The sequence below is a fragment of the Procambarus clarkii genome, chromosome 94 (genome assembly GCF_040958095.1).
Source record: "Procambarus clarkii isolate CNS0578487 chromosome 94, FALCON_Pclarkii_2.0, whole genome shotgun sequence".
Classification (NCBI taxonomy): domain Eukaryota; kingdom Metazoa; phylum Arthropoda; class Malacostraca; order Decapoda; family Cambaridae; genus Procambarus; species Procambarus clarkii.
Window position 1 is genome coordinate 11900834 of NC_091243.1, and position 18795 is coordinate 11919628.

The following is an 18795-nucleotide window of genomic DNA, read 5'->3' on the forward strand; positions in this document are numbered from 1 at the left end:
GTTTTCTAACAACACCAGTCGCAATCTATCGTCCCCCCCCCTCTCTTCCCTCCCCCACCCCTCCCCACACTATCTCCTGAGGAACACACCAATTACATAACCTCTGGGGTACATGTAAGGTTAATAAACATAGTGGCTGCATTCAACACTGAACAATGAATCGTTTAAATTACTGTGTGCACATTTATCTTATACTAATTGTTGAGCACCTGCAGTTTGAAACCCTTGGTTAGGCTGTCACACAAACTGATATATGTAATAAGCAGTTGTATCTTTGTTGATTACCATCAAGTACTGAAAGGGAAGGAGTGATTGTGTCTTTCCCCAGACATAATAAGTGCCAGTGCCACTCTGCCCTGCTTCAAGCACCCCCCAACTCATCAAATGAGTAGTAGCGCTTACATTGGGCACATCAAGTCTTAATCAGACCGCTTTTGGCATTCACATTTTACTGTGACAGACAACGGATCTCTCAGTTCCTGTCTGCACTCTTTCCCTCTCTTCAGTATTATCTCCAGGGTGCTTCTCTTGACAGTTTGTACAGTTTTCTCTGATAATACTAAGATGACATTCAGCTTCCTTTCTTTTTCTCTTCATTTATTGACAAATTAGCGATGGTATCAGCTTTGCCATGTCCTAATAGATAATCTATTATAAAGAATATGCAATTTTAATATCTTGAAAGTATTTATATTCAATAGAATATAATTTGTTTACGAGGGTCTGAGCTCAGGACGGCACGCGAGCTGGCATCAGGCATTCTACATACACGCTGCACGATAATACGCTTCTTAGTTCATTCAATTATAGTAGATAATTCACACAGCACTTTACCGCTGTTTACCTCGTGTTTGCCTAACGTTTATCTTGTGTTTGCCTAGTGTTTACCGGTGTTCAAGAGCCGCACACCACGTACTTAACTGGTGTTTACCTGACGTTGACCAGGTGGCTCACCTGCTGGCGTTTGATTGAAGTTAAGATGATATATTTACTAGACCAGGTGTTTACCTCATGATCACCTTGGCTGCGTATCAACGGCCATGACCAAACAACCAAGGTGGTCACGTGGTCATGGCCGGTAATCCCCGTCAGGTCAAAGTGGTAAAGGCCGCACTGGTGGTCAGAGGAATGCTCTCTCACGTCCCCTCCATGTTTACACACGCTTACTACCTCCTACAACCCCAGGAGACGAAAATTGCAGCATTTAGCGAAGTGGTGAAGGTTCGGAAGTGTAACGTGTACCTTTGGGGGGTCCAGGTTATCTTGAGATGATTTCGGGGCTTAGCGTCCCCGCGGCCCGGTCCTCACTAGGCCTCCTTTTTGTTACACGTCCCCAGGAAGCAGCCCGAAGCAGCTGTCTAACTCCCAGGTACCTATTTACTGCTAGGTAACAGGGGCATCAGGGTGGAAGAAACTCTGCCTATTGTTTCTCGTCGGCGTCGGGAATAGAACCCCAGACCACAGGATTACGTGTAAATCGCGCTGTCCACTCAGCCACCGGCGCCCTTAAGTGTGTGTGTGTGTGTGTGTATAACACTTCGTTATAATATGAACTGATTATGTTCTCAGAAAATATCGATATATAATTGACGTCTTCTCGGAACGATTCGAGTGAAATGCTCTTTCAAGTGTTTGTTAACAGGAACTGGAAGTCAAAAATGTAGTGAGTGATATACCCCCCCCCCCCACACATACACAGAAAATAATACTAAAAAAAACTCCTAAGACACAAAGCCTCAAATTCTCACCCTAAGAAAAGTTAAATTCTGGTAACAAACCAGCTAGTCATAATACAGGTATAGTTCTATTTTATTTGGCTATTAATTTAAGAAATTATCCAGAGAAATATCTCCAGCATTGGCCAGATACGAGGTAATTCAGCACCACGCTCTGTGATGCACACTTCACAACAATCCTGACAGCAATGCTGTAAAAGAAAATATGAACCTAGGGGTGCATTATCGTGTGTCAAGACAATGATAAGTGAAGGTACCAAAGTGTTTGTATCCTGAGGTTATATACACTTGTCGAGTATCCTGTAGATCATGTTTTAACAATTCATTTATAATTATCACTATAAAGTTATTATATATATAGTTTTACCGAATGTTTACCTGGTGGTTCTGGGGATGAGGGCCAACTTCCCTGCGGCCCTGTGTTTATCTACTTCTAGTAATATTTATTTATTTATATACAAGAGGGTACATTGGGTTTGTGAGAATACATAGCCTGGTAATTTACAATCTTGTAAAGCCACTAGTACGTGCAGCGTTTCGGGCAGGTCCTTAATATAACATAATTTTAAGTAGGTAAATTCTTGCGGAATTAATAAAATAACAAATACATTGCAAGAAAGAAAAAAAATGAGATGACAGAGATTAGGTATATTAAAGCACATTGGTCTATTAAAACTCTGTTTGATTGCATTGAACGCTTGATTGGTAATTTAAACGAAGATTAATAGGCACCAACTTTAAAGTTTAAAAACAACTTTTAACAACTTGTACGTATAATCAACGCATCAGTATGACAATGCGATTACCCTCTCTACGGCTCTTAGTGATAGGAAATTCAACTTATTAGCTTACCTGGAGAACGTTGATGGCTTCCATCACTGATGGGTTGGTCACAGTACTCGTCTGGCTTGATAAGTTTTGTCCCACCTTACTTCCTTATAATATAAGTCATGAAAATGTTTCTCACTAATTACAAGGGCATGAAGCCCGACTGGGAAGCTTTATGTAAAGGTCTGTTAGGCTACATATTTTCAATGTCAGCGGTCAGTTCACAAAACCTTTCTGATAACGTGCAGTTTCATGATTTCGTATTTCAATAATTCACTTCATTTTTGCTGATTAAGCAATTGTTGGTTTATAATCATAATGACCTCACAGTTTTCTTAGTAACTTACATAACAAATTTGACAGGTTTGTCATGACGTTGGTCTAGAACTCTTACGGTTCTAGACAAATAGACGAGAAAAGTGGGACGGCGAAGAGACGTAGAGTGAAGAGTGTGGTAGTGGATGGGTGACAGAGCCGTCATCACTGGCACTGTGACAGGAAGGCGACCACCACCACACACTGGCCGCTGGCTCCTCCCTCCACACCTTGCACCCAACTGGGTCTTGGCACTCACACACACACAGCGCAGTCACCACGGGGACCCGGGACACTCTTATCTCTGTTTTGGTTGCGTTATCTCCAGCTTCCTCCCTATCACACGAACCACATTACGGGGCTCACAGATTAATACTTTTGCTAGTGGAACCTGCGTATTAGTGGAGGGTCCTTGTGCGTACGGATAACAATTATGTGCATGTTTAGTGTTATTGTGAAGGTATAGGCTTAACACAAGATGGAATGAGACAATGAAGAATTTGTGTACTTGGAAGGTGATATAATATCTATACGGCATCCGCTGCGGCAGCTGTTGTTTCCTCAGTTTGTGGAGCTGGAGCAGTACATTCCTAGTATGTACGCCCTTTGTGTAGTGCCACACAATACAGCCTAGGCGGACACGTTATAGTCCCGTATCGTCGGTCCTAAAATTAGATCCAAATGTTCTCGAATTTAAGCACCTTGCACTTTGAGATATATACAAGAGGTGTTACATTCTTGTACAGCCACTAGTACGCGTAGCGTTTCGGGCAGGTCCCTGGAATACGCTTGTGGTGAACTAGTTATCTTGAGGTTATCTTGAGATGATTTCGGGGCTTTTTAGTGTCCCCGCGGCCCGGTCCTCGACCAGGAGTACCCCCAGGAAGCAGCCCGTGACAGCTGACTAACTCCCAGGTACCTATTTTACTGCTAGGTAAACTGCTACTTACTGCTAGTTAGTCGAAAATCGAAAATTTCAGTTTGCAGCATTATGCTGCTTCCGGAAACTTTCCCTATTAAGAGCACTCAATATCTTGGTCGACAGAGCTTCAGCCTCACACATGTGGGGTCCGCGGTTCGAGTCTCCTAGAGCCCAGGTGAATGGAATAGTTACAAGCAGCTTTCATTGGCCTCACTTAGTGTGGAGTTTGCTAGGATAGTAGCCTAGTTAGATTACTGCATTATTTTGGTTTACTGTGTATGGTCATGAAGTAAGAAAATAAGAAACTTGCAGCCAGTATATGAACCATCTACAATAGGTAAACTTGGCTAGTATTTTTGGTAATATATATATCATTAAATATAGACAGTTCTTCAACGAATGTGTATGAACCCTCACATATCATCCACATTACATAAACCCATCAATAATCACGCAAACTACCCAATTAAGGAGCGAGTTAACATTTGGATCCAGAAGATTGTGCAAATTATTAATGAGAACCCCATCCACCTCTAGCAGTAGCCTACTATCTATTGTTGTTCTTTTAGATTCAGCTACTGGAACAAAATTTCCATATAGCACGGGCTATGGTGATCCCGTAACTACCATCTATAGTACATAGTATTTATTATATAGGATACTACAGTCATGAACATCCAGTTGTATGTTCCATACTAAATTACTGTGTCATAATATACCAAGGACGGAAACTATTAATTGTATGCAATTTATTCATATTCTATTTTGCTTAATTAATCAAGCCTTTTTCTTGAGATAATCAGTAAACCAGTATCCTGGTCTAAGTTAATATATCAGCTAATTTAATGTCTCCGTGGTGTAGTGGTAAGACATTCGCCTGGCGTTCCGCGAGTTCTTTGTCACGGGTTCGTATCCTGGCCGGGGAGGATTAACTAGGCACAAATCCTTAACTGTAGCTTCTGTTTAACTCAACAGTAAAATGAGTACTTGGTTGTAACAACGATTCTTCGCGGCGGGGATCGTATTCCAGGGACCTGCCCGAAACGCTACGCGTACTGGTGGCTGTACAAGAATGTAACAACTCTTGTATATATCTCAAAAAAAAAAAAATATGTATTAGATGTTAAAATTAAGTACAGAATAAACTGTGGCATATTACGTTGATGATAGCAGTGCAGGGCGGAGAGCCTAGCGAAGATTGTCTTGGGTTTCCCATATCTTCAAGAGCAGCTCAGCCGTACTCCAAGACTCCTCTCACTTTCTCTGAATTTTTGTTTGTATTCCCACAAATAAATCAGAATTATAAAAGAAATACAATACCGGCGGTAGCATAGACGACAGGTATTTCCCCTCTTATTATGTCTACTACATGTAATTCTCTCTAACACAGGCACACACATACATCCCCAGGAAGCTGCCCATAGCAGCTGTCTAACTCCCAGGTATATATTTACTGCTAGGTGAACAGCAGTAAATCAGGGTGAAAGAAACTGTTCATTTGTTTCTGTTTCGGACGGGAATCAAACACAGGCCCTTGGGACTACGATCACCGAGCGCTGTCCACTCAGCCACGAGGCCGTGTGTGTGTGTGTGTGCACACTCACCTAGTTGTGCTTGCGGAGGAGTTGAGCTTGGGGGGTCTTTGGTCCCGCCTCTCAACTGTCAATCTACTGGTACTCACATAGTTGGGTAGAGTACCGGTAGATGTACATGCTCTATCATATCTACATTTAAAACTGTGTATGGAGTCAGCCTCCACCACATCACTGCCTAATGCATTCCACTTGTTAACTACTCTGACACTTCAGAGTAGTTCAAGTTCAAGTTCTTTCTAACGTCCCTGTGGTTCATTTGGGTACTCAAGTCTCCACCTGTGTCCCCTTGTTCACGTACCACCTGTGTTAAACATTTTATCCTTACAGTACATATTGTTTTTGTAGATTTTTTTAAGAAGATTTTTTAAAGATTGTTGTGAAGAGGATCGAACATAGAGGTAGCATGTAAGGGAGGAAGCGTGTAAGGGAGGGAGCATGTAAGGGAACATATTATTAATGACAGTCTTTTAAACAAAACTACATATGCTTATTACCTATGTAGGAACAGACGGACAGGTCCAAATGAATGTTCTGCATATGCAGGAGACATGCCAAAATAAGTGTCTAGTCTCAAAGGAATTGCTGGATGATCTCAGGGAACTATAACTTCTGCTAACAGTATAGGCTGGAAGCTTACCTGTAGCTGGGGAAACCGTTGCTTCCTTAACTAGATAAGATTTCTCTCTCACCTGCTGCTACACACGACAACCCTTAAGTGCCCCTCTTCTCCATGCCCTCCCCCCCCCCACTACACCTTTTATCACGAGGACCCTCAATATGTGCCTCGAGTACCGGGTTACAACACTGCCTTAACATGGCTCTGCGCTGCGAAGGGTCGCAGTTGTTCTATTATTAATTGTTGTAACTAAAATTAGTAGTTGTAATAGTTATTATTTTACCGCTGTTACAGTTGGTATTAGCATGATTTTCTTCTGTTTGACGAATAAACACTGTGTTGTTGGGCTTCCTGTTGGCTTGGTTTCGAGTCGTTCACATTGACAGTCGAAGACATGTTAAGTATGAATAACTAGAAAAGAATTTCATATATTCCTTTTCCTTGATGTCAATCAGTAAGTTAATATAAACTAAAAGCATATGATCAATAAGTAGCCGCCTCCATTACCAATATTGTTAACACTGAATTCCCAATTTCATTCTTGAAGCGAAGCCTGCGAGTGCTATGACATGAGAGGAATGCGTGGCCAAGAATATTGGCGAGGAAGAACTTACCCGAGAACAGTGGAGCTGGAGGCAGGGTTCTTTAAGGGTATCTGCGTCCACCACACTAACTGGAGAGTTACTGGTCTTCCTTGTACTCCAAGGTTAACATCGTTCCAGAAAGCGCTCTCAAGATTATTGTAATATTCATATAAATTCTGTCTTTGTGGAAAGCTTCAAGTATTCAGTTATTAATTTCAGACTTCAACAGGTTTACTGTCAAGGCGCTTGTTCCTAACCACAGTAAAATTTAACATTACACTTTAAATCTAGGATACGAATATTATCAGTTCTTTCGTCCGTAATAATTAAGGTGCTTATGCTTAAGTCACAAACAAATATTTCGCACTTTAGTAAGAGCTCTTCAAGAGCTGTTGACTTGTCTGCATTGGGTAATATTCCTTAAGAGCGTATAGGAGAATGACAGTTCTAGAAGACTAGCAGCGAAGGCGGTGTGCTGAAGGTGAGTACTGCTAGAGCTGTGGTGTTCTGCCTCCTCCCCCCCCCCCCACTCCTCAAGCCCTGTTGTCGCGTCTCCACATACTTCCTCTCATATATTCCTCATCTTAAACCCGCATTCATTCTTGTACAAACTATATATTCCATACAAAATACTGCTTAAAGTTTAAAATGTTATTTTTTTTCCTGAATGTTACCAGATATTGAACTGAAACAATTCAGTGCTCCAAATAATCGCGGGAGTCGAAGTGAATGGCAACATAGTACTGCTATCAGAAGATAAGAAGAGCTACGAGATATGTGTTATCATTACCTTGTTATCTCAGGCTTGGAGAGCTAAAGTTCTTGTCGACAGGAAGAGAAAGGAAGAAGACAACCTCCTGGTTCAACCTGCCGGTGCAAGCCAGCAGCGGCATGGTCCTGCTGACCTCTCCAGCACCACCTCACACCTCGCTATCCAAAGACATAAGGTCACTTTATTATTAACTTGGGCCACCAACACTTATCTAATCTAAGAGAAAACAGTGAATAACGAAGTATTGTTCTCTACCTGTTATCTCAGTTATCAGTCCTCCAAAACACCAAAGGCTGCAGACCCTAAAGTTGCCTCAATCCAAGACTGCGATACGTCATTAATTTGTGAGTTCTGTATGCCACTTATGAGCTACAGAAACACTAGGAGATACCAAGTTATAGACAGGCCGAGTAAGGAAAGAATGTAATAAGGTAAGGTACTATTCCAGCTTATGGAACTTTTACATGACGCAAACATGAGAGGTTCCAAAGGTTGAGAATACTTCATTTGATGCTACCCTGAGTATTATATAGTTGTATTGACTAGGTTCAGCATCAGTATAAGTAGGCATACATCCAAGAGACCCGTCTCCAGGAACATCGGTTACAGCCCCGCTCCTGTGCCAGGTAAATCCACTACGGGCTCATCATAGCCCGTGCTACTCGGAACTTTTGTTATGAGTAACTGAATCAAACAACTACTTGTCTGCAAGTGTCACCAAACATCTCATATCAAAAATGTCTCATGAATATGATACAATAATTCACGTTGTTTTGGGGCAATAAATTTTAACATGGTTTGCCCATATTACTCGCCGGTTAAAGAGTGGATATGCCTCCTCCACTCTATGAACTATATTTGGGAGCAGAACATAAACCTGTTTACTCTTATCATTAGAAAACCTTCATTATTATAAATCCGCCTGAGAACATCAATTGCACACGGACCCAGGATATTAAAAAAAAAGTAATTATCAAAAGGCGACACCAGGCCGGGAATGAACTACATGTTAACAGGTATGCACCCAGCTTCAGTACTAGACTATATTCACGAGTATACTTGATCAGTAAACTGTTGTGGTGGCATTAACTCATGCTGTTGATACTTAGGCCTTTGTGCTTTGCACCGCCCTGGTAAATCAGATTTAGTAAACTAGGTCACGGTACACTTACGTAAACTATATATATACAGTATTTCGATCTGGTAAATTACGTTAACTAGCTTATGATTGTTGTAATTTTCTTGTTAAAATAATTTGTGTTCAGTTAAAAAAAATGTTCCCGAGCACAGGTTGTGCCTTAACCTTTCTCCACTACTACTTACATAATGTACTTAAGGATAATAAACCCCAAACACTGAAACACCTTTTGGGTTGGTTAAACGTAATATTCGAAATACGGAGGAGCAAGCAATTAAAAATAAAAAATAGTAAGTACAAGAAATATTGCCGGAACAAACGTGAACACAAAGAAAAAACTAAATATCTTCAAAAAGTGCTGGAACAACCGGGCTGTGGGCCACTCCAAGCAACAGCCTGTTGGACCAAGCTCTCAAAAGTGGAGCATGACTGGGCTTGGATAGGAAATCTCAGAACACCATCCTGGTAAGTAATGTACAAATTCTAGGAAGTTTTTGTAGCCGAGCTCTTTAAGACTATTCGATAACCACAATTCACTATCAGATGGAGCCAATGTAGAACCTACATATGCATTTGCATTATTTTCAGCAAATATACCTTAAATCCTATGTAAGCTTTAAAACTCTTGCAGGACAGTACTGGATAAAACTGCAAATGGAGGATTGCAGACGAGTCAAATGTAGTAATTAATTACCAAAAGACGCCGTGGCTGAAGATATGACCAAACCAGTGTATAGAAAATGTTTTGGTCCGTTGTGTACCATATCAAATGCACTTTATAATTGTCCAGAACGGACCGCCTATTGTGAATTAGGTAATCATACAGAGGACTGTTTAGTCTAGCACCACCCAGAACGTATACTTTAGTAAAACACTTTCGAACAGTCGCAGATAATTAACATGAAACCAAGAGGGACAAACTAAAAAATTTGACCTGTTGAGGCAATTTCAGTGTAACGGGCAGCTGGTAGAGTTCCCATCAAATTTATCAATTTCATTAAGCACGTAACCGAACATTTTACAATTCATCATGGTTAACGATTATTAAAGGACAAAATACACAAATTTAAACACTAATGTTTATTAATAAATTCACATGTAAGAATCCTTCCATACAATATTTGAATATTCTACCACAAAGACAATGTATCTAAGAAAATCACCCGTCTGCTCCCTCCAGGAAGAAACGGACCCAAGTACTTATACACATCATTAATGAGTCATTAATGTACAGAATGCGAACATTTATTTACTGACAATTCAATACAAAAATTTTAATTTGATAATCACTGAAGGGCTATTTCTGCCACATTTAAAGAATCGCCAAAATTTATGACTATTCCTTTTCCCCAAAGAAAAGTCTTTCACCAAAGGTAACCATTAAGACTGAAGAACGTGAACACTCATTGCAAGGTAAGGCTCCCTTACACAAAACCAGCAAGATAATACAAGTCTCAACATACTGGTATTGAAGAGATGGAACCCTGACCGGCCACAAAATAGTTACAGTACTGTACATGGAGGAAAATGCTTTAAAATTTAATATAAATAAAATAATGATTGATCATACATTGATCTTAGCTTGAAATAACTGTCAGATATATATACTAACCATAACCTCCAGAGCATCTTTGAAGCTAAAGATTCAACAGCTCCTTTCATGTAGGTGAACTGCAAATGAAATTTAATTTCATTAATTAATATAACCTTACAAAATTTTCATATTATATTCAAAATCTAACCGCTCAGCTCTCATAATCATTGCACATATGGTACAACGCCCCAATTTTAAGTTGGTCAAGGGACTCTGCAGCACAGAATAGTCTGAATTGAGTTATGACCAAATGGTCACCTTGCTCATCACACTGAACTAGGCTGGACACAAGAACATTCCAAACAAGGCTAAGGAATCGTCTCCACCTGTTAAATTAACAGATGTCCTCGACTCTCCATAGCCAGGTTACAGGTTTCTGGTGCTCTGCCCCTCTTCTCAAAGGTTGCCCGTCTGGAGCATCAATGTCCCTTCTCTCAGACCTTCCCAGGGGCAACAGGCAAAAATAGTACCCATAACAACCCCTAAAGCAAGCTTGTGCTGCATTGTCACCAATTATCACCAAAAACTGGGTCAACCTTCGCACATGTGTTTGTCATCATAGCTTCAAAATGTAAGCAATCAAATGATTAAAAAAAACTACTTCTGTACTCACATTTAGGATCCAATTGCTGAAGCTAGTGTCTAATGAATATTCAGCCTGTGGCTAAGCCAATTGTTCAAGTTTTTTGTTTGAAAACAGAGGGTTGGTCTATCCCAAATCTTTAAATTTGTAAAGTCTATAGACAGCTGAAAATGTGGCTGTATATAATATATTGAACAAAAAGCTACCAAGATGAAACATTAATATGAATATTTTAAATTCAATACCACCTAAATCTAGTTTTCCCAATTGGTATATTGATAATACTTCCAACAGAAGTGCCTTGTAATGCTTAAACAAATAGCTTAGCCATCCTGTGCTGTTCACCCATTAATAAGCAGCAATCTCTTGGTTCAGCTCATTTCAAGAAACCTTGAAATCTGAAAAAAAGGGAAAATAAAATGGTTAAAGTAACAACTTAATACCATTGTTATGGTTTAAGGTTCATGAATAGGTTTTACTTTGGAGAGGAGCCAGTTCTCTCCTTTTGACCAGAGGACATTAGTACAGAATATCAGCCTTACTGTTTATATAGGAGAGCCAAGAGAAAAATGAGGAAGACAGCTGTATGCAGCATTAGTAGCATAGTAGGGATTCTGAAAAACATTTAGCAAGCAATAGGAATGAGCCAAAGGTGTAACATCTTGAGCACAAACACACAGGAGGCAGCCCAGATGCTTAAATTTCCCCCCTTGCCATAAGGTTGACAATTTTGCAGGATGGATTGCTTCAATTTAAAAGTCAGTGCTTAAAATACACATGCAGCATAGGTTCAATTCACCATAAAAAGCCAAGAGAATTATGCAAGTACATATTGCACATGCATATTCTAGCCTAAGGGTCCATTGAAGTAATTAATTTAACAAAGGTACAGAAACCCAGAGTCTGGTTTGTTAAAGAGCAAAGAACTCACTACATTATCCCTATCCACACCAGTTGCTGCTGCTTACTGGGCAGATAACTTCCAAATAAAAGTGAACAATGAATATATGAATCTCCTCCATACAAACTACCTGCTTGATGGGGTTCTGAGTTCAAGCTCAATTTTTAATTTCACTTCAGAGGTCAGTATAAACTTTACAAGCCACCCTGGATTGCCCATCGAAGATATCATCTCTCAACCTATCAAGTCATTGACCATGACAGGGCCATGCAGGGTCAGGCCTGGCCTCAGACTGGGCTTGAGAGTAGAAGTCCCAAGACCCTCCCCAGGTATGTTCAAGGCCTCATTTTTTTTTTAATTTACTGCACTTTCATGTGCCAAAGTCATTTTAGTGGTGTGCATTCTAGTATATTACTAATCTAATATTGACAATATATTATCTTTAATGTTATCTTCCAGTATTGGACATTCATTCAAAAGTAAATTAATACTGTATCTAAAGCTTGCAGTTATTTTGATGAAAATATACATGCATTAACACCTTAATAAATTTTGCTTAGTATATAAACATTGATGGCCAAAAATATATCTTTAGCACACTGCTTGTACTTCACTGCAAAGCTTACAAGTCGAGATCTTTATCACTCACCATATTGACTTTCAGGAGCATCTTTGGAGCTAAAGATTCCACAAGCACAAGGCAGAGATTGCTTCTACCTGTAATGGAAATGTAATTAAAAAATTTCCTCTTATAAAATTTTCATATTATATTCAAAATCTAACCGCTCAGCTCTCATAATCATTGCACATATGGTACAACACCCCAGTTTTAAGTTGGCCATGGGACCCTGCAGCACAGAATAGTCTGAATTGAGTTATGACCAAATGGTCACCTTGCTCATCACACTGAACTAGGCTGGACACAAGAACATTCCAAACAAGGCTAAGGAATTGTCTCCACCTGTTAAATTAACAGACGTCCTCGACTCTCCATAGCCAGGTTACAGGTTTCTGGTGCTCTGCCCCTCTTCTCAAAGGTTGCCCGTCTGGAGCATCAATGTCCCTTCTCTCAGACCTTCCCAGGGGCAACAGGCAAAAATAGTACCCATAACAACCCCTAAAGCAAGCTTGTGCTGCATTGTCACCAAAGATCACCAAAAACTGGGTCAACCTTCGCACATGTATTTGTCATCATAGCTTCAAAATTTCATTAAGGAAACTAATGATTGCAGCATAAAAAATTACAAAATAAACTACAATACTATATTCATGTAGCATATCCATTTTCTAAAACTAGTGCCAGGGTAAAAATTCAGTAAATAGGCAAGTAAATGTGTATAAATTTTGTGAAAAAAAAAAACAGTTTTGCACCAGGCCTGTGCAAAGATCAAATGGGTCAATTTTTGTTAATCGTGAAACGTATCTCCAAACTATCAAATTTAAATTGGCCGAATACAGAATGACATTTTAACTATCAGAATGTTGAAACTAAATTGTCTGCTAATTACAATAAAATTCAAAATATTTATTGAATGGCATAACTGTTCCACTACCTACTGTACAATAAGGCCCTTTTCTCAAAACTATTTTAACCATTATGAAAATTCTCAAGTTGAAAACAATTGCCACCAACATATACCAACCATTATGATTGCGTTCCTTGAAGTTACTGCTTTGCACCGGGTCAAGATATTCATTCAAGCAGCTGTAATGTAAATACATTACATTAATTAATGTTTTAACAACATGCACATTACATTCAAAATCTAACCGCTCAGCTCTCATAATCATTGCACATCTGGTACAACACCCCAGTTTTAAGTTGGTCAAGGGACTCTGCAGCACAGAATAGTCTGAATTGAGTTATGACCAAATGGTCACCTTGCTCATCACACTGAACTAGGCTGGACACAAGAACATTCCAAACAAGGCTAAGGAATTGTCTCCACCTGTTAAATTAACAGATGTCCTCGACTCTCCATAGTCAGGTTACAGGTTTCTGGTGCTCTGCTCCTCTTCTCAAAGGTTGCCCGTCTGGAGCATCAATGTCCCTTCTCTCAGACCTTCCCAGGGGCAACAGGCAAAAATAGTACCCATAACAACCCCTAAAGCAAGCTTGTGCTGCATTGTCACCAAAGATCACCAAAATCTGGGTCAACCTTCGCACATGTGTTTGTCATCATAGCTTCAAAATTTAAGAAAGTTAATGATTGCAGCATAAGAAATTACAAAAACTACTATAGCTACTGTACAACAAGGACCTTTCTTCAAAAGTATTATGAAAATTCTTAAAAAGTTGAAAACAAATGCCACAAACATATACTAACCATTAAGATTACTTCCTTGAAGTTACAGCTTCGCACTAGGTCAAGATGCTCATTCATGCCGCTGTAATGTAAATACATTACATTAATTAATAAGTTCTAACAACATGCACTTTACATACAAAATCTAACCGCTCAGCTCTCATAATCATTGCACATATGGTACAACACCCCAGTTTCAGGTTGGTCAAGGGATTCTGCAGCACAGAATAGTCTGAATTGAGTTATGACCAAATGGTCACCTTGCTCATCACACTGAACTAGGCTGGACACAAGAACATTCCAAACAAGGCTAAGGAATCGTCTCCACCTGTTAAATTAACAGATGTCCTCGACTCTCCATAGCCAGGTTACAGGTTTCTGGTGCTCTGCCCCTCTTCTCAAAGGTTGCCCGTCTAGAGCATCAATGTCCCTTCTCTCAGACCTTCCCAGGGGCAACAGGAAAAAATAGTACCCATAACAACCCCTAAAGCAAGCTTGTGCTGCATTGTCACCAAAGATCACCAAAAACTGGGTCAACCTTCGCACGTGTGTTTGTCATCATAGCTCAATAAGGTCAAACGAAGATATAAATAACCACTTGCCTTGTTCTTTGATATTTTTATCAATTTTCTGCCAGGGGTGTATGTCCGTATCAGGTTCAAAGCATCAAGTCCTGTTCAACGAAAAGACGTATTATGAATACAATGAAAATGTATTATGGATACAGTGGATAATTCAAATAAAAAATAACCAACCATTACTATACTTAAACTATATACAGTACATTACAAGATGTGCAAATATATGCTCTTGAAACAGAAAACAAAGAGAAAACAGCACATGGGATAAAAAAAAAAGGTAGATGAGAAAAGGTGTGAAATGAAGCAAAGAAATTTTGCAAAGCAATAAGAATGCAGATTGGAATAGTAATAGGAGCACCCAGTTTTTAGTTGTTCAGTAGAGATGAACATGTGAAGCCCAGCTAGCTGACAGGTGCATTCAAACATGCACCTTTATATTAATGGAGCTATATTTAAACAATGGACAGAAGCCAACAATACAGATTTCACAGCATTTAATTCAGCTTGTTCAACAGCCTCCCAGCGAGTATAAGAATTATTGCCGGAACAACCAAACAGTGCCAGAGAATACTTTGCTCTACATATATACAGCACTTAGAATTTTGTGGATATTATAATATCTACAAACCATTTGTTGTATTGCCAAAAATCCCCACAATTTGTAGCTAAGAAATAAATGATTCAACGGAAAGAATAAGCACACTAGGCATGTATACACTACAGTACATTTAAAACATACAAATAATTACAAATCAAATATGGACTTACCAAAAGAACTCTTCAGCGATGAATTGCACACCGAGCCTGCTCTAGGCTTGCCATGCTTTCTGTTGGGTAATAGAAACTCATTAGTAATATGATTTCCATCAAGGATAAAAATCCGTTATTGCATATTCCTCAGTTGGTAGTGCATGTTAGAAATTTCATGCATTTTCATATAATGGTGTTTTGGAATCATCACAACAAAAAGCAACTAAATAGATTTGGATGAGCACAATATAATTGAAAGCAACAGGATAATGACAAGTAAGGCTTTGTTTGCAAGGTTAAAATGAATTAAAATACCTCCCTGTAACAAAATTTTATGTAAACAAGGAAGTGTAATGCAAGCACACAATGAGCAGAGGCTGCCAAAAAGATGAGTGGGGTGTTTCATGGAGCAGGTGTGCAGTGTTTATTGGCAATTTAAATACTATTAAAAAAATAATACATGATCTACAATACAGGAACTTAAACACATCCTAATCACAACCAATAGTGAAATAAAATGCATATTGATCAAGTTCAAACGTACTTACTGAAAAATATTTTGGCACTGTCTGCAAGTTGAACCTCAACTCGACATTCTGTTGGGTAGAATACACATGCATCAGTAATTTGATTTCTATCAGAGGTAAAAATTATGTATTGGATATTCCTCAGTTGGTAGTGCATGTAAGAAAATCATTCACTTTCATTTAATGGTGTTTAGGAATCATCATATCACTGAAAAACTAAAGCTAGGACTATTGTTATGATATAAAGTAATAGGTAACCCAAATATATTGCTACCAACAGCATTAAAGATACATCTAGCATCTGGAATGGTGCACATGGGAAAAAGGGGGGGAGGGGGGTGGTTTGCATTAGTGTGCATGGGGGGAGGGGGATCACATCAGTGTGCATGGGGGGAGGGGTTGCAAAGGTTTATTTATTGTTCCAAATTTCTTGGCATCTGAAATCTTTTCCAAAACCCCTACAAGTACTGCACACTTCAGTAAAATGAGGAATCTCGAACATATTCCAATCACAACCAACAGCAACCTGTCCATACATTTGAGTAAAGGCTGCCAAAAAGATGGGTGGGGTATTTTATGGAACAGGTGTGCAGTGCTCATTGGCAATTTAAATTCTATTAAGAAAAATAATACATGATCTACAATACATGAATCTAAATACTGTACATCCTGATCACAACCAATAGTAAAATTAAATTTATATTGAACAAATTCAAATGTACTTACTGGGAAATATTTCAGGCACCCAGTTGAACCTCATCTCTACATTCTGTTGGGAAAAATAAACACGCATCAGTAATGTAATTTCTATCAGGGGTAAAAATTATGTATTGGCTATTCCTCAGTTGGTAGTGCATGTAAGAAAATCATTCACTTTCATTCAATGGTGTTTAAGAATCATCATATCACAAAAACTAAAGCTTGGACTATGGTTATGATATAAAGTAACAGGTAACAGATTTTGCTACAAATAGCATTAAAGATACAACCAGCACCTGGAATGGTGCAAATGGGTAAAGGGGTTGCATCAGTGTGCATGGGGGAGGGAATTGCAGTTTACATCAGGGGAGGGGGGGGGGGGGGGAGGGGTTGCAAAGGTTTATTTATTGTTCCAATTATCTTGGTTTCTGAAATATCTTTTCCAAAACCCCTACTAGTACTGCACGCTTCAGTAAAACGAGGAATCTTGAACACATTCCAATCACAACCAACGGCAACTGTCCAATGTGGAATGCATACATTTTGTACAGTTACTGGCTGTGAATAGAATGTGTTCCCAAGATCCATTAGATTTAAGTACTTACTGGAAAATATTTCAGCACTGGCTTCGCTAGCTGGGCCCAAACTGGATTTGGTTTCTGTTGGGTAGAATAAACCATTAATACAACTATTTCCATCAAGGATTAAAAACCTATATTACACATTCCTCAGCTGGTAGTGCATGTAAAAATAAATCATGCTTTTTCATACAATGGTGTTTATGAATCATCACAATACAGTATGCAAATTCAAATGTTATTCTAAAATTTGTTCTTTAATTTCAGAATATAATGGCTACTAGGATTGAGAGAATATATTTCAATAATACCAAACAAATAATTTAACAATAACATTTGCTTTAAATTAATAATGTTCTTATTTAATGCTACTTTATGAAGTACAGTATGTACTTAGATTTAAAAATTTCTAAATATACAAAATTGGAATGTTCCCCTTAAAAATTTAAATGTGTACTTACCGGAAACCAATTTTGGCACTGGATTTGCAACCTGGGCCAGAACTGGGCACCCTGTTAAGGAGAGTAAACATTAACACTATTTCCCTCCGGGGGTCAAACATTTATACGAGACATTTTCTCAGTTGGTAGTGCATGTTACAATTTCATACATTTTCATATTACGGTGTTAATAAATCATCATTAAAGTAAACTAATTTTGTTTTAAAGCAGTATACAACAAAAACTGGGTAGAGTATTATCCTGCCAATGTTACACATCTCGGATAAGGATATGAATTCAACGTTTATTGTTAAATTTTGAAATTTTCGTTCATACATATTGTTAAATATATAGTGTATATAAAGCATTATTAATAGTAATATCTTCACACAATACAAAACACTCAATATTCAAACACTTACCACAATTACTGTATTATACTTGTACTGTGCAAGTCAACTTCAGGCAAGGACAACAATTGGCACAGGTTCTGTATGCTGGATGTTAAGAACCTGTTGGCAATGATTGTTTCTCCAAACATGCTTCATATTCCTTACCCAGCTGATGAGTACAAAAGGATTAGGAATATTTAAGCATTAGTAGAAACTGAAAGGGAAATATTAGTTATTTAAACTAGTAATCAGTACAGTACTAGAGTATGGAGGCGAGATAATAGGTGATGGAAACAAAAACAGCCTGACAAAGAGACTGGGCTAAAACAAAATAACTTTGCTTACAAATACAAAGTATGAAAAAAGTGAATGCAAGATAAATTGAAGGCAACTAAATATACAGATTACTTTATTAAAACTAAGGGAAAGAAGGAACACCTTACTGGAGCATGTTCTGACATTTTAACATAGCAAACTAAATAGGCAGGTTATCTAATGCACGTATGGTTTTCCTATATTGCTCTTTCTCCGAATGAAGGAAAATAATGAATTATAAACTATGCAAAAAACGAAAAAAAAACATACCTGATTACTATTGGAAGCATTTTAATTATATTAATTAAATCCACTCTTGTACCATCCTTTAATCACCATTCAAGAAATGGCCTGCATTTAAAAGGGAACTATCCGGAGAAAGCACCAAGCCATTATGAGTATAGCACACAAAGAATCTGGGATAGGATGGGGGAAATGAATGGGGCCCAACCACTTGGATGGTCAGGGACTGAACATCATCCTGCATGAAGCGAGACAGTTGCTCTACCATCCAGCCCAAGTGGTTGCAGACTTGTATTGGGTCACTTAAAAATTAGCTTACCATGTAATATTAAAAAAAATTCCTTAACCCAGGAAAAGGATTGGAAATGTATTCAATTATA

The 18795-nt window shown here is 38.7% G+C and overlaps 1 protein-coding gene and 1 long non-coding RNA gene across 10 annotated transcripts in view; both read right to left on the minus strand.

The window, feature by feature from the left end:
• Window positions 1-7520, minus strand: part of LOC123747392 (uncharacterized) — a 29048-nt gene extending 21528 nt beyond the window's left edge. For 2 of the 9 annotated variants that reach the window (XR_011226187.1, XM_069320011.1), the window contains exon 1: window positions 2589-4130. The gene's annotated coding sequence lies outside the window, so the exon portion shown is untranslated. Of the gene's footprint in view, window positions 1-2588; window positions 4131-6626; window positions 7107-7386 lie in introns of those variants that run through there. The other 7 variants (XR_011226188.1, XM_069320014.1, XM_069320015.1 and 4 more) reach the window with 5 other exon arrangements.
• Window positions 7521-9571: 2051 nt separating this feature from the next.
• LOC123747395 (uncharacterized) lies at window positions 9572-17879 on the minus strand. The gene is made up of 11 exons (XR_011226189.1): window positions 17487-17879; window positions 17053-17106; window positions 16475-16517; window positions 15770-15817; window positions 15240-15298; window positions 14493-14563; window positions 13912-13972; window positions 13228-13289; window positions 12234-12301; window positions 10714-11081; window positions 9572-10177 (listed from the first exon to the last, which is right to left on the minus strand). It is a non-coding gene; the product is annotated as an uncharacterized lncRNA (long non-coding RNA).
• Between the last annotated feature and the right edge of the window lie 916 nt (window positions 17880-18795).